Below are 14349 nucleotides of genomic sequence, written 5' to 3' on the forward strand. Positions count from 1 at the left end.
CTACTAACCCCTGAAGCAACAGTTTGACACTGCAAAACGGTGGCCAATGTCGGGGAGACCTACGCATTTTTAAAAACTATATAGCAATATTATATGCTTTTGGAAAATAATGATAAGAGATGTGCACAGTATAATTTATTAAAACACTAGCCGTTAAGCCCGTAAAAACGGGCTAGTATAGGACGGGCGGGGGTGTTGAAAGGCCCCTTCTCCTCGCCGCTGCAAGGCCACCCCGCCGCCGAGCTCGATGCTGCCCCTCCGAGGTCACCGCTATGGCCCCCCCCCGGAGTCGCCGCCACCCCTCCACCCGGGCCGGGCCCTCGCTTCGCTATTGAAACAGCATCAACGCAGCACACAGCTCAGATGAGCTGCCGTCCTTCTTCTCTGCCTGTGTCCCGCCCTCGTGGGTGTGTGAGCGTTTTTTGCACGCACTAAATGCCAGAGACGCCCATATATTCTTATGGGCATCTCTAGCATACTTTTTAGTGTGCACTAAAAACGCTAGCGTGCCTATACTGCAGCTTAGTAAACAGGGCCCTAAATCCATTAGCGCACCTTAGCAAAATGACCACTAAATGCAAAAGCACTGAGTGCCTTCTCTATAGGAGGTGGTAAGTGCTGCCATGTTAACTCTAGGCCACTAATGACAACCGTAGCGCAAGACCTGCAAAATAAAAATGCTAAAATGTGCCATATTAGATTTGAAGTTAATGCATGGGGAAAATCCCGTGTTAAGCCACATAAACCGCAAATCTTAATGCACTTCAAGGGCCCCTGTTATTCCAATGGAATGTGCTTTCCTCTGTTTACTGTTTTCTAAGCTTGTTTAGAAATGCAAATTTAAAGGGAAAACATTTTCTCCTTGTCACAATGACCATTTCATAATGGCCTCTATGTTTGAAAATTACAGTACAATCAATATTTAAAAATAAAAACAGTACACTATTCCTTTGCTAATCTACAGATAAGCTAAGCCATGTTTTCTGTTGCAAATATGAGGCACTTTATTTTGCAGGACAGAGAAATTATTAGAGAGTTTGGGATGCCATTTAAATTGCACAAGTAGGCGACTTTACAAGCATAGACAAATCATAAGCAATTAAAATGAGAAGTCTAGGTGTTCAAACTTTGTTGAGTTGACATACATTGATTTTCCCTGCAGCATGTAAGAATTTGATGTCATTCTGCACTGACAGCTCATTCTCGTGATTTTCCCCATGTGAAAGAGCCTTTACCGTCTTGCTCAGGAAACTGTATTAAAGGAATTTGTCCAAGAGGTGGAAGTAAATAGAATTTACCTGCTCTAGCATTATGGCACTTTCTATCAGAGTGAAACATATACCAGCCACTGTAAGTCATATTTTAGCACTGACATTCAGATCATATTGCGGTAGAAACAGAGTGCTGGTGATCTTGTATGCTCATGGTTCAGGATGGTAGGAAACCAACGAGGAAGACAAAAACTGACTTGGACACAGTGTCATATCATACAAGTTGCAGCTCAGATATGTTTTTCGCATCATTAAACTTACTAAGTGGCTTCTATTCCATGAAACCTGACAAGCAGGGGCAGCCCAAGGCGAGATGCTGCCACCCCCACCCCCACCCCCGGCCACAGTCTGGCATCTCCCTCCCCCTTTCCTTCCTTCACCCCTTCCCCGAATTGACCTTCTTTTTCCATTTTCTAAAAGGTGGCTGCAGCGATTCCCATAGGCTGCCCTGCCACCAGCACCGGCCTCTTCTCTACTGTGGCCCGCCTCTGAGGAAACAGGAAGTTACATCAGAGAGGTGGGCCACAGTAAAGAGAACAGGCTGGTGCCTGCAGCAGGGCAGCGTATGGGAATCACTGCTACCGCCACTTTTTGGAAAATGGAAAAAGAAGGTAAACTCGGGGAAGGGGTGGAGGAAGGAAAGGGGAAGATGCCGGTCCAGGAGGAGTGCCGCCTGAGGCCCCCGCCTCAATTGGCCTAATGGTAGGGCCACCTCTGCTGACAACAGCATAAAACAAAAAATACTAGGCCCAATATTCAGCTGGTGGCAATCAACGGTTTGTTGACCGTTGCTGGTATTAAACCTGGGAATTCAGTGTTGGGCCATGTCTGGTCACCAGCATTGAATTTCTAGGTTTCTGGAGCTAGCTAACACATAGTCGGTTAAGTGTGATATTCAGCACTTAACTGGCTATGAGTTACCACATATTGAACTGACTTTTATGCAGTCCTATTTGTGTGGTTAACCTGGCTGGTTAAGTGCTAATATCAACACGTAACCAGCCAAATGCTGACTCCACCCGTGGAACACCTCCAAAATAGCCAGTTTTCATTTTGGTGCCAACTGGTTATTTTCAGAAGCACTAACTAATTAAGTGCTGCCACAAATTAGCAGTTAGCCCCGAACAGACGATTTAACTGGCTAGAAGTCGTTTCTGGTTGGTTAAATCGCTTTGAATATCAAATCATTCACGGCGAAGCCCCAGCCTACATGTCTGAGTTAATAGACTTACCACCCAGAAACACGAAAAGATCATCCCGAACCTTCCTTAACCTCCACTTCCCCAATTGCAAGGGCTTGAAATACAAAGCGCTACACGCGTCAACCTTTTCTCACATGAGCACGCAGTATTGGAATACACTGCCGCGCAACTTAAGAACAATCAACGAGCAAGCTTCCTTCCGCAGATTACTGAAGACCCATCTTTTCGAAAAGATTTACGGAAAGAACCAAAACACATAAAGTCCACACTTACTGTTCACTAATGCATCATACATTCACCTCTGAACTCTCATTCCCGTATTATCACATCATTTATACCTTTACTCACAGAAAGATATATACCATATGTCTTCATGCCTTTTTATCGCCCTCTAAGCTCCCATTGTTTCCTTCCAAAGTTTCAATGTTTGTGCTCCATTGTTACAATTGTTTCGCATAACTCTGCACAATGTAATCCACAACCAATCTGTAACAAATTGTATTTCCAACATTTAACTCATATTGTAAGCCACACTGAATCCGCAAAAAGGTGGGAAAATGTAGGATACATATGCAATAAATAAATAAACTCCACTGAGGTCAATATTCATCTGCAGGATATCCAGCTAAAGAGAACGGAATATTTAAAGACTTCCAAGGTGTAGTTACTAAACTACAGTAAAAACACTGTAGCAAAATTTACGATGCAAGTTTGTGGTACTTCAGCACTGCAGGTTAGTAACTCATACGGTAAATTTCATTTTGTATTGCTGTAGGTGGGGACTTCACATGTTTCTGACCGCATAAACTCAAAGATAGTGGGCAGAATCAATAACCCACAAGTATAACACCCTTCCCTCCAAAGGACCATTTTGCAAAGCCCCCCTGGCCCCAATCCCTCACAACAGCCTTGACAGACCCTTTTGCAAAAACCCCTCACATCCCACCTCTCCAATAGGCTCTTTTGCAAGGCCATATCTTCCCTCCCTCAATCCCCCTGAAAGTCCAACAGGCCCTTTGGCAAAGCCCCTCACACCCCACCTCTCCAAAAGGCTCTTCTGCAAGGCCCTATCCTACCTCCCCCAATCCCCTTGAAAGTCCAACAGGCCTTTTAGCAAAGCCCCTCGCCTCTCCAATAAGCTCTTCTGCAAGGTCCTATCCACCCACTAGCCACCAGAGAATCCCTCAGGTGGAGCGGTAGAGGACTTTGAAGAAGGCCTCTCAGGGTTATCATAGGGGATTGGGGGTCTTTATAGAGATGCTTGTTGGGATGAGGGGCTTTGCAGTAGGGTCGATCAGGGCTATTCGGGGTGATCAGAGAAGTAGCCTTTGGTAGAAGGGTATGTCTGGGGCTGTTGTTGATTGGAGGTTATAATCACGGGCTGGAGGACTTGTTGATTCCACCACTGGCCTTGTAAAAGGCTCCCCAAGAGCATCAGGTCATGGATTAGTGGCTTGATGCTCCTGGGTTAAAAGATAACTCTAGCTCAAAGCTGGCATATTTATCCATAAATAGTACAGCTAGTAAGGCTAAACATAAGTTGTGTTATTCATTTTGAACAATAAATAGCTGTTCTGCATGCATTTGCTTCTCATTATTATTTAACTCTCATCCTATATAATAATTCTCACCTCCAACGCTCTAAAACCTGGCTGCCTGTGTCCGTAACTTGGGTCTCCGAAGCCTCAGCTGATGTCACTGCAGGGGGAGGAGGAGAAGCCTCAGCTGACATCACTGCAGGGGGAGGATACTCCTCCCCCTGCCTACGAACCAGCTCTCACTGCCGTCCCCCCCTCGGCGCATCACCCAAGCCCCTACCCCCCCAACGCGCATCACCCAACCCCCCTACCCCTCCCCTCTCCAGCTCAAACCGCAAACCGCTCAGCTCACCTTCCCACGGACGACAAGAAAACAAAAGTGGAAAAAAGAAGCAGTGAGTGAAGCGCTGAAAACAACCCCCCCCTCAGAACACCGGTGCCGGCAGGTGAAGCATTGAAAACACCCCCCCCCCTTGGAACACCGGTGCCGCCAGTGAAGCGCTGAAAAGCCTCCCTGCCGTCAGTGAAGCGCTGAACACACTCCCTTCTCAATTCAGCTGGCGTTCGCGACAAAAATACAAGAAAAAACCCGCACGCGATGAACACCCTCCCTCCACAGTTAACGCTGTGCTGGCCAACGCACACAAACACCGAAGAAAGGTAAGCAGGGAGGGCACCATCTCTAAATACAATAATCCCTGTCTTCAAGTAGGACTGCAGAGGGGCGGAGCAGGCGGGGCCTGCAACACAGACATAAGGAGAGCAAGGGAAGGAGGGGGTCATGGAAATCACTTTCACACACACACGCTCTCTGTATCTCTCTGTCACACAAACACACAGTTTCTATCACACACACACAGACACACTCTGTATGGTTAAAAACAAAACACAAAAAAACCTTGCTAGCGTCTGTTTCCTTTAAAACAGAAACGGGCCTTTTTTACTAGTTCCACTATAAAAACAAAGGGCCAACTAACCCATTATTCTGTTTCCAACAGTGGCCAGTCCAGGTCACAAGTACCTGGCTGAGTCCCAAAAAGTAGCAACAGTCCATGCTACTTAATCTCAGGGATAAGCAGTGGCTTTCCCCAGATCTACCTTAGTAACTGTTTATGGACTTTTCCTCTAGGAATTTGTCCAAACCTTTTTTAAACCCAACTACATTAATGGTTTTTACCACTTGCTCTGGCTGCTAGCATTTCTCTCACACACTCTCCACAACCTTCACCCATTCTGTTTCTCATACCCCCCTCCCCAACCTTCACCCACTCTCTCTCTTTCTCATATCCCCTCCCCAGCTTTCACCCACTCTCTCTCTCTTTCATACCCCCTCCCCAATCTTCACCCAGTCAGTCTCTCTCTCTCTCTCTCTCTCTCTCTCTCTCTCATACCACCTGTCTGGCACCTATTACCCTTACCTTGTCTGCTTAACCAACAGTGCCTCTCTCATGTGTGCACCGCAACTGGATTCTCCCTAAACTTGAGCCACACTATGGAGGAAGTGTCACAGGACTTGAAATTGGGAGACAATCACGGTGCACATATGGGAGATGCACTGTTAGACAGCTCAACAAACAGCATTTCATGGCATGTAATCCCAGATTTAGCGGTGCGACCCTGAGGGTGTCCGCCTTGGACGGCTTATTTTCCATTGTACTGGGTTTAAGATTGGTTCCTCCTGATGAAGAACACTTCGAAATGCGGTCTCGCATCGAGCAGCTTTGAGGAGCTAATGTGGATTTAAAGTGACGAAGACTGGGGTTCACTATGGTCTCCTATGGAAGCCCTCGCCTTGCCATGAAGTGCCATTGAACAAGTTTGCTTTGCTTCGCCTTGTAAAATCCTCTACACTGTGCACATAAGAGGGTGGGCATGCTGAGCCCCCTACTATTTATTGACTTGCGATTAAGAAACTGGCTCAGGAAGATTTTTGAAATAACCACTATTACGTGACAAGCGGATCAGCTGGAGCGCTATTTAACATTTATTGGGGCGCAGTGGAAATATATTTCACTACATTTCACTGAATTAATAACATTTATACATATGTATATTTAGTGAAAATATTGCTGTAATGTAATAGCTGCCTGTTGATAGTGGCTGAAAGATTGTGGGTTGCATGGCTTGTGTGAGTGTGTTCCTAGGTTCCATTGTTTTATGGGTTTAAAGGTGTATTTAAATAAATGATATAAATTAATATACTAAAAATAACAGAGCGTATTGAGTTTGATGTAATTTATGTAATCCCAGGTGCCAAGATCAGCAGGGGAGGCAATGGACTGGGTCTCTGCCTATGTAGTTTATGGGGATATGACAGTAGCTGCAGGGGATAATTTTTTTTGTGTGTGTGTGTCAGGCAGTTTGTAGGGTTGTTTGTCCTGTTCGTCTGTCCTAATTAGATTGTAAGCTCTGTCAAGCAGGGACTGTCTCTTTATGTTCAAGTGTACAGCGCTGCGTACATCTAGTAGCGCTATAGAAATGATAAGTAGTAGTAGTAGTCTTTGGGATTCCGGAATCTTGCTACTCTTTGGGATTCCGGAATCTTGCTACTCTGTGTCCTTGTCCCTTATTTGTCCTGTTTGTCCGTCCTAATTAGATTGTAAGCTCTGTCGAGCAGGGACTGTCTCTTTATGTTCAAGTGTACAGCACTGTGTACATCTAGTAGCGCTTTACAAATGATAAGTAGTAGTACTAAACATGGCACCCTTGCCTCTCGCGTTCTGTGTGGCCACACTGGCAGCACGCACCTGACTACAGCCCTGAATAAAAGTTAAATTTTTCCACGTTTTGCATGCATTGCATTGTTGAATCACTGCTGTCCTTTAAACCCTAGCTCTCCTGCAAATAGTGTGCAGTTTTTGTATTTCGCAAGCTTTTATAATATGAAATTACAAATATTTTAATCCCTTTTGAATTGTTAATAATTTTCACATACTTCTTCACATGTGTTCTCTTTTTTCTTTTATTCAGCATGAAAATGTTTATTCATGATTCTTCTCAGTTGTGGTTACAAACCTTGGAAGTTTGGAGCTATTGAATGCTATTAAAGTATAATTTATTTATTGCACTGAAATAGAAAAGCATATGTAAAAGACAAACTGTATTAACATCTGTTGTCTTTTCTCCATCTGCTCGCTTTGGCGCTGCCCTTGTCCAGAGTTGCCAGAACTGTTTCGCTTTCTAGGGAACGTGCACAAACCATTTCTCTTACCAAAAATTAGGACTAATTCATAGCACAGTCCTCGCTTCAGATGGGCTTGAAATGCATTCTACTCACACAAAAAAAGGCATTTGAGTCATAAATGCAAAGGATTTCAACCTCATTGGAAGCCAAATGGATGGCACTCTCAAAAGTACACTCTAATTTGTAAACATCCTGCCCCTTCTCATCCTGCTGCCACAGTCTGTACAAATCACATCCAAACCCAGCAAAAATTACTCTTTTTTTCTTACTTATGCTCTTAATGAAACTTGATCTCGATCAGCAATGGCAGACCTCAACGGCGATTCTTTTCACATGAGCATGCAAGCCCATAGCTCACTAGCCTCTTCATCGGTCTCTTTTGCCAAACGTTACATATTTTTGCAGATACTCAATCAATTTTACTTTAATGTAGAACTGTAAAAACAGCATTTAACTTACCAACGCACAGGACCCAGGCACTGAATCACCAACATGGGGCATGTTTCACTATTGCTGCCTCAGGGTGTGGTCCAGTGATGCTTAAAATGCATGCCTACTAACTCCACTGTATGGAAATCTCTCTCATGCATATTCATTAGGGATACCCTGAAAACTTGACCCATTGGGTCTAAGAAAAGGTGTCAAATCCTGCCAATAATCCAGTCTTCTCCAGGTCTAATATAGTCAGTAAAACGTGGCACTAAAAGGAAATGGGTAGAATTCCCCCAAGGCTCAATTCTGTCCCCTCTTTTATTTAACCTATTTTTAAGCCCTCTTGACACACTTATCCAGTCTTATTAGAGTTTGTCCTACTATTATGCTGACATAAGTACATAAGTATTGCCACACTGGGACAGACCAAAGGTCCATCAAGCCCAGCATCCTGTATTTTATTTTGTTACATTTGTACCCCGCGCTTTCCCACTCATGGCAGGCTCAATGCGGCTTACATGGGGCAATGGAGGGTTAAGTGACTTGCCCAGAGTCACAAGGAGCTGCCTGTGCCGGGAAGTGGACTCAGTTCCTCAGTTTCCCAGGACCAAAATCCACCACCCTAACCACTAGGCCACTCCTCCACTCAACAGTGGCCAATCCAGGTTACAAATACCTGGCAAGATCCCAAAAAAGTTCAATACATTTTATGCTGCTTAGCCCAGAAATAAGCAGTGGATTTTTCCACAAGTCTTTTAAATAATGGTCTATGGACTTTTCCTTTAGGAAACTGTCCAAACCTTCTTTAAGTCCCGCTAAGCTAACCAGCTTTACCACATTCTCCGGCAACTTATTTGAGTTCTTCTACCCCTCTGGTGATTACACCCCTTCAGACATGTTTAGATAATATTGTTCTCTGGTTGAAGGACTATCAATTAGTCCTAAACCCAGAAAAGACAACTAACTGCCTGTTGGTTCACGGGCTATTCCACACCCCATCCATGCCACTTACTCTGCTCGGAATTCAAATTACCCCCGTAACTAGTTTCAGATCTCTGGGCATCATTTGGGATTCTGCCCATTCCTTTAAATCTCACTTTGCACATTTAACCAAGATGTCTTTTATCACTTTTCATCAGCTCCGAATTGTGAGTCGCTATTTTGGTCGTAAAGATCATCATGCATTATTGCTTCCTAGTTTTTACCTCATGATTGGACTACTGCAATATTGTGTATGAAGGTTTACCTCAATCTTCACTGAAAAAATTACAAACGCTTCAAAATACTGTAATTAGGCTATTATGTCATGCCCATTTATCAGAGCATATTACTCCTTTTCTGAAACAGTACCATTGGTTACCCATCAAGCTGCTTATTATTTATAAAATAGCTATTCTCACGTTCCATGCTTTTCACTCAGGTCTTCCCGATTACCTTGCCTGCTTTTCGATCCCTTATTCTCCTCATCCTCGTCTTCGTTCCCTAAATGACCATTGTCTTGTCTTCCCCAGTCCAAAGAGAGTTCACTACAAATCCATTAGATGCAGTGTTGTTTTTTTCTTCCTTACTCCGCTTAAACCTTCATTATCCCAATTGCAGAGGACTTAAATACAAGTCTGTACATGCATCCAGTTTCTCATACACCTGCACACAGCTATGGAATGAATTACCCATCGCCATAAAAACAACACACGACCTGACAACCTTCCGAAAATTATTAAAGACCTACTTATTCATTTATTTATTTATTTATGTTAATTTATATACCGTATCTTATTGCATCTGCAAAACAGAACGGTTTACATATATATAAAAAAAATGGGTATATACAAATAAACAGACATAGGAATTCCATTCATGACAGGAAAGCACAGCAATCAAGATAAACTACATAATAAATCAATACAAGTTAAAAATCTAATATCCAGTTAAGCTATCCCATTTTTCTTTGTCTTTTTGACCTTATCTCATTATGCTAAGTTCTGTTCTACGTAGCTTATAAAGAGAAAGGTTTTCAGAAGTTTTCGGTAATGGAGATAAGATTTCTCTAATCTGATCTCCTTTGGAAGGCTATTCCAAAGGGAGGGTGACAGGTAGAAAAAAGCCGATCTCCGTGTAGATTCCCACCTAGCCTTAGTAAGAGGGGGAATGACTAACCTGTTATCTGTTAGGGATCTGAGAGTTCGCATAGCGGTGTAGGGGATTGTTAAATTCGACAAGTAGCTAGGGTTTAATGTGTGAAAGGCTTTGTGTGTCAGGACAAGAGCCTTAAACTTTATTCTTGCTTCGACCGGGAGCCAGTGCAGATGATGCAATAAAGGTGTTGCTCGATCATCCCTCCGGGCCCTACAGATCATACGTGCTGCTGTATTTTGAATTCTTTGTAATCGCTTTAAGTTTGCTTGAGTAATCCCAGCATATACAATGTTACAGTAGTCTAAACGTGAAGTTATATATGCCGATGTCAGCGTTTTGAGAGAGTCCTTACTTATTGAATTTCTGACTGACCGAAGCCGTCTCAGATGAAAGAAAGATTTTTTCACTACATCGGATACTTGTTCCTCAAAGGTCAATGCGGAATCAATAATGACCCCGAGATATCTAAAAGACTTAACTGTTGGAATATTCTGACCAAATAGCACAGGTACCACAGAGGGATATGTGCCTTGCCCTACTATCCAAGATGTAGTAGTCTTATCCGGGTTCAGTACCAGCTGATGTGTTGTCAACCAGTCTGCTACTTTATCCAAGCATATTTGAATGGGTGTAAGATCTATGTTCGATGGTCTAACATAATGGATAAGCAAAAAATCATCTGCATATGAGTAAAAACTTATACCCATTGTTTGAATGAGGAGCGCCAGGGGACTGATGAATAGGTTGAACAGTAGTGGAGATAAGACCGAGCCCTGAGGAACTCCACATGATAAGTTGTAGGATGTAGAACAGGATTGCTGCTGAACTACTTTAAATGAACGATTCGTTAGAAAGGATATAAACCATTTCATAATTGTCCCTGAAATACCAATCTCACTCAATCTATCAATGAGTAAGTTGTGATTGATTAGGTCGAAGGCCGCAGACAAATCTAATGAAACTACCAGGGCAATATAACCGAGTTCTAATTTTGCATGGATTTCACTTAACAGTGAAGTCAGAATAGTCTCTGTACTGTGACCTTTCCTGAAACCCGATTGTCTGGGATGTAACAAATTTTTTGAATCTACATAAGTTTGCAACTGTCTAAATACTACTGTCTCTATAACTTTGGATAGAAAAGGAAGATTAGAGACTGGTCTATAGTTAGAAGGTAATAAGGGATCCAATGAGGCTTTCTTTAGACTAGGTTTTACTAGCGCTTCTTTCAAAATAGTGGGAACTATCCCATCAGAAAGGCTCAACATGACAATTGAGTACATAAACTGCTGGACTTCTAGCGAGTGTTTTTTCAACCATGCAGAAGGTATAGGATCCAACGAACTATAAGTAGGAGATAAACCTGCAACCAAGGTATATAATGATTCGGCAGACGGAATTTCAAAATCCTTCCAAGGTACCAGTAGTTGTGAACTTGGGGAGTTGTCAGAATGACCGAGCCTTGGTACCCTTGGGAAGAGGGCTCTTAGTTTCTCGATTTTAGAGCTAAAGAACTTTGCTAGAGTTTCAGAGTCAATAGTAGGCGATTCTCTCTTTTCGTTAGTTATTGTTGTCAAACGTTTCATAATTTGAAACAGTTTTTTCTGCGAACTGGCTGCTTCTTTTATCTCTTTTGAGAAGAACGTAGTTTTAGCATCCTTTAATTGTGATAAATAGTATTTTTTACACTGTTTGCACTTTTCTTGTAATTCTGCGGTCTTATGCTTACGCCATTGGCGTTCAGCTCTACGTACCTGTTGTTTACATAATTTTAATCCTGGATGGTACCAAGGTTGGGAACGTTTCATTGTTTTATTAATTGTTTTTTCCGGTGCAATATCGTCAAGGGCTGCTGAAAGAACTTGGTTCCATATTTTGATTTGGTCATCTATTGGGTGTGTATCAAAATTTAGTGGGAACTTATTTGCTAAAGAAGGTAAAGATGTCAAATCGATTTTATTTAGACTCCTGGTTTTAATTTGAGCTGGTTCAGCATTATGTAATAACTGTGGTATTAATAAGTAGAATTGAAGAAGGTAATGGTCTGACCAAGATACCGGAATTAGTACGATTTTTGAACATTTCACTTCATCCAATTTGTGTGTCATTACCAAATCTAATGTATGACCCGCGATAAAGATTCCCCATAACGAGTTGACTTCCTAATGATTCCAATCACAACTATTAAGGAACCCTCCTATCTGTTCATCCTAATTACATCCTCTCAACTGAATATTATGTCTTGTCCTGATATCATTATGTTATGTTGATCTTTCAATCCACTTCCAATCCATTATGATTTACTTATGCACTCTTATTTGTAACAATTGTAAAATTATTATTCCGTTAATATGATTGCTATGATATTCTATGTACCCATCTGTATCTATATTCTGAAATTCTTATCCTATAATGTGTACATATTGTTATAACATTTTGTAAGCCACATTGAGTCTGCAAATAGGTGGGAAATAAATAAATAAATAAAATATATAGAATAACCTCCACCCTCCTCTTCGTTCTGAATCTTCTTTTAAAAATGTTAAGTCTTCCTTGAAGACTTGGAGGCCCTTTTACTAAAGTGTGCTGGAAAATGACCTGCGGTAGTGTAGACACATGTTTTGGGCACGCACAGAATTATTTTTTAGCGCACCTACAAAAAATGTCTTTTTTTTTTTTTGGCAGAAAATGGACATGAGTCAAAATGAAATTGTTGCGTGCCCATTTTGGGTCTGAGATCTTACCATAAGCCGTTCACCTAGTGGTAAGGTCTCACGCGGTAACCAGGTGGTAATGGTCTAAGTGCGTCAAATTCCACTTGACGCATGGCAATTAAAAAATATTTTTCAAATGCGCGTAGCGGACATGCGCCAAAATTGAAATTACCGCAAGGGCCACGTGATAACTGGATGGGTAACTCCAATTTGGCACAAGTTGGGCGCGTGTAGGCGCCTACACAGCTTAGTAAAAGGGCCCCTTGGCTTTTTAAACAGGCATTTGATGGGCCAGAATGACTAGCTGGAAGTCCATTCTATATCCTCACATTTTTCTTTTCTTTACTACTGTCTTCTCTCTGTGTTCATTTCTTTTTTCTTTAAAAATATTTAGCCTGTACACTGCTCTGTACTGCACTGTCAGCTACAGCGATCGAACAAGTTTTAATAAACTATAAACTAAAATGCTGGAGTACTCGTGGTCTTTTGCAGGGTGTTATTTCCCCCTAATGTGCCCCCATGTTTCTTTCTGTCTGTGGCATTATTTATTTTTGGGTGCATATTGCTCTGGTGAGCACCTAATGTGCAGGGTTTGTCTGTGCATCTCTCCATTCATCTGTCATCTGCATCTATGTGCAGGTGCAGTTGTTCAGCCATGGGTAGGGTTACCATCATATGTCCTCTTTTTGGACATCTTCAGATGTCCTAGAGGATTTTTAATTTTTAGGGAAATGTCCTCTTTTTCTTTTATGTGCCTATGACCAACACACCTACCCACATAATGAGAGAAACCATCTCTGGCTTATTAGTCAGTCTGGACACATGGGGGTTCTAAAGAGGGAAAAGGGCATTGCTGATCCCCTCTCTGCTCCCCTGCTGGTCAGTGTTGCCAGGTGGGCGGTTTTACCGGCCAATTGGGCGATTTTCCGCGACCCGCCGCGGAAAATTTTTGCCCGCGGCGGGTTGCGGTTTTTTGGGCTTCTTTTTTGTCTTTTGGGCGGTTTTTTGGCGTTTTTTTCGGCCGCGGGGGCGGGGTTAGTGACGTTTTGGGCGGGGTTAGTGACGTTCTGGGCGGGGCCGATGATGGGGAGGCGGGGCTGATGATGGGGGCGGGGCCGATGACGGCGGGGGCAGGGTTGATGATGGCGGGGGCGGGGGTGATGACGCGGGGGTGTCAGGGGCGGGGTTTGAGTTTGGGCGGGTTTTGGGCTGGATTTAGGCTGGTTTGGGCGGGAAAACAATTTTCCACCTGGCAACCCTGCTGCTGGTTGAATCTGTCAAAGGAATTTTATTCGTGCAGCACGATTTTGAGCATATGTCATGGACTTTCACACATGCATCTCAGAAGCCAGCCAAAGGGATATGCGCTCTTATGATAAGTATGCTTAGGCTCAGACTCAGTCGAACTAAAATCCAGAAGTTCTTGCAAAGTAGAATATGTATTATTATTATTTATTGCACTTGTATCCCACATTTTCCCACCTCTTTGCAGGCGCAATGTGGCTTACAAAACATCATGGATAATGGAAATGAAAAGAGAATAGGCATTTGGTGTTACAGAAGGATGTTGGATTGCATGGTAATGGAATACTTGATAGTAATATAATAGAAGGCATTGTAGACATTTCTGGAAATATGTAAGAGTATCACATGATTTGTTCTTAGTTGTATGTCTTGTCGAAGAGATGGGTCTTTAGTAGTTTATGGAAGTTGTTCAGTTCATAGGTCGCTTTTAGGTTGCGTGTTGATGGCTCTCTCATTCTCCCTGTCTCCTCAGCTCGAAACCTTGGGGTCATCTTTGACTCTTCTCTCTCCTTCTCTGCTCATATCCAGCAGATTGCCAAGACCTGTCGTTTCTTTCTTTACAACATC

General features: G+C 42.8%; 1 protein-coding gene across 1 annotated transcript in view; it reads right to left on the minus strand.

Moving 5' to 3' along the window:
- The window catches only part of XYLT1 (xylosyltransferase 1), a 486604-nt gene that overhangs the window by 227805 nt on the left and 244450 nt on the right, over nucleotides 1-14349 (minus strand). The window lies entirely within an intron of this gene.

The sequence above is a fragment of the Microcaecilia unicolor genome, chromosome 8, assembly GCF_901765095.1.
Source record: "Microcaecilia unicolor chromosome 8, aMicUni1.1, whole genome shotgun sequence".
NCBI classification, from domain to species: domain Eukaryota; kingdom Metazoa; phylum Chordata; class Amphibia; order Gymnophiona; family Siphonopidae; genus Microcaecilia; species Microcaecilia unicolor.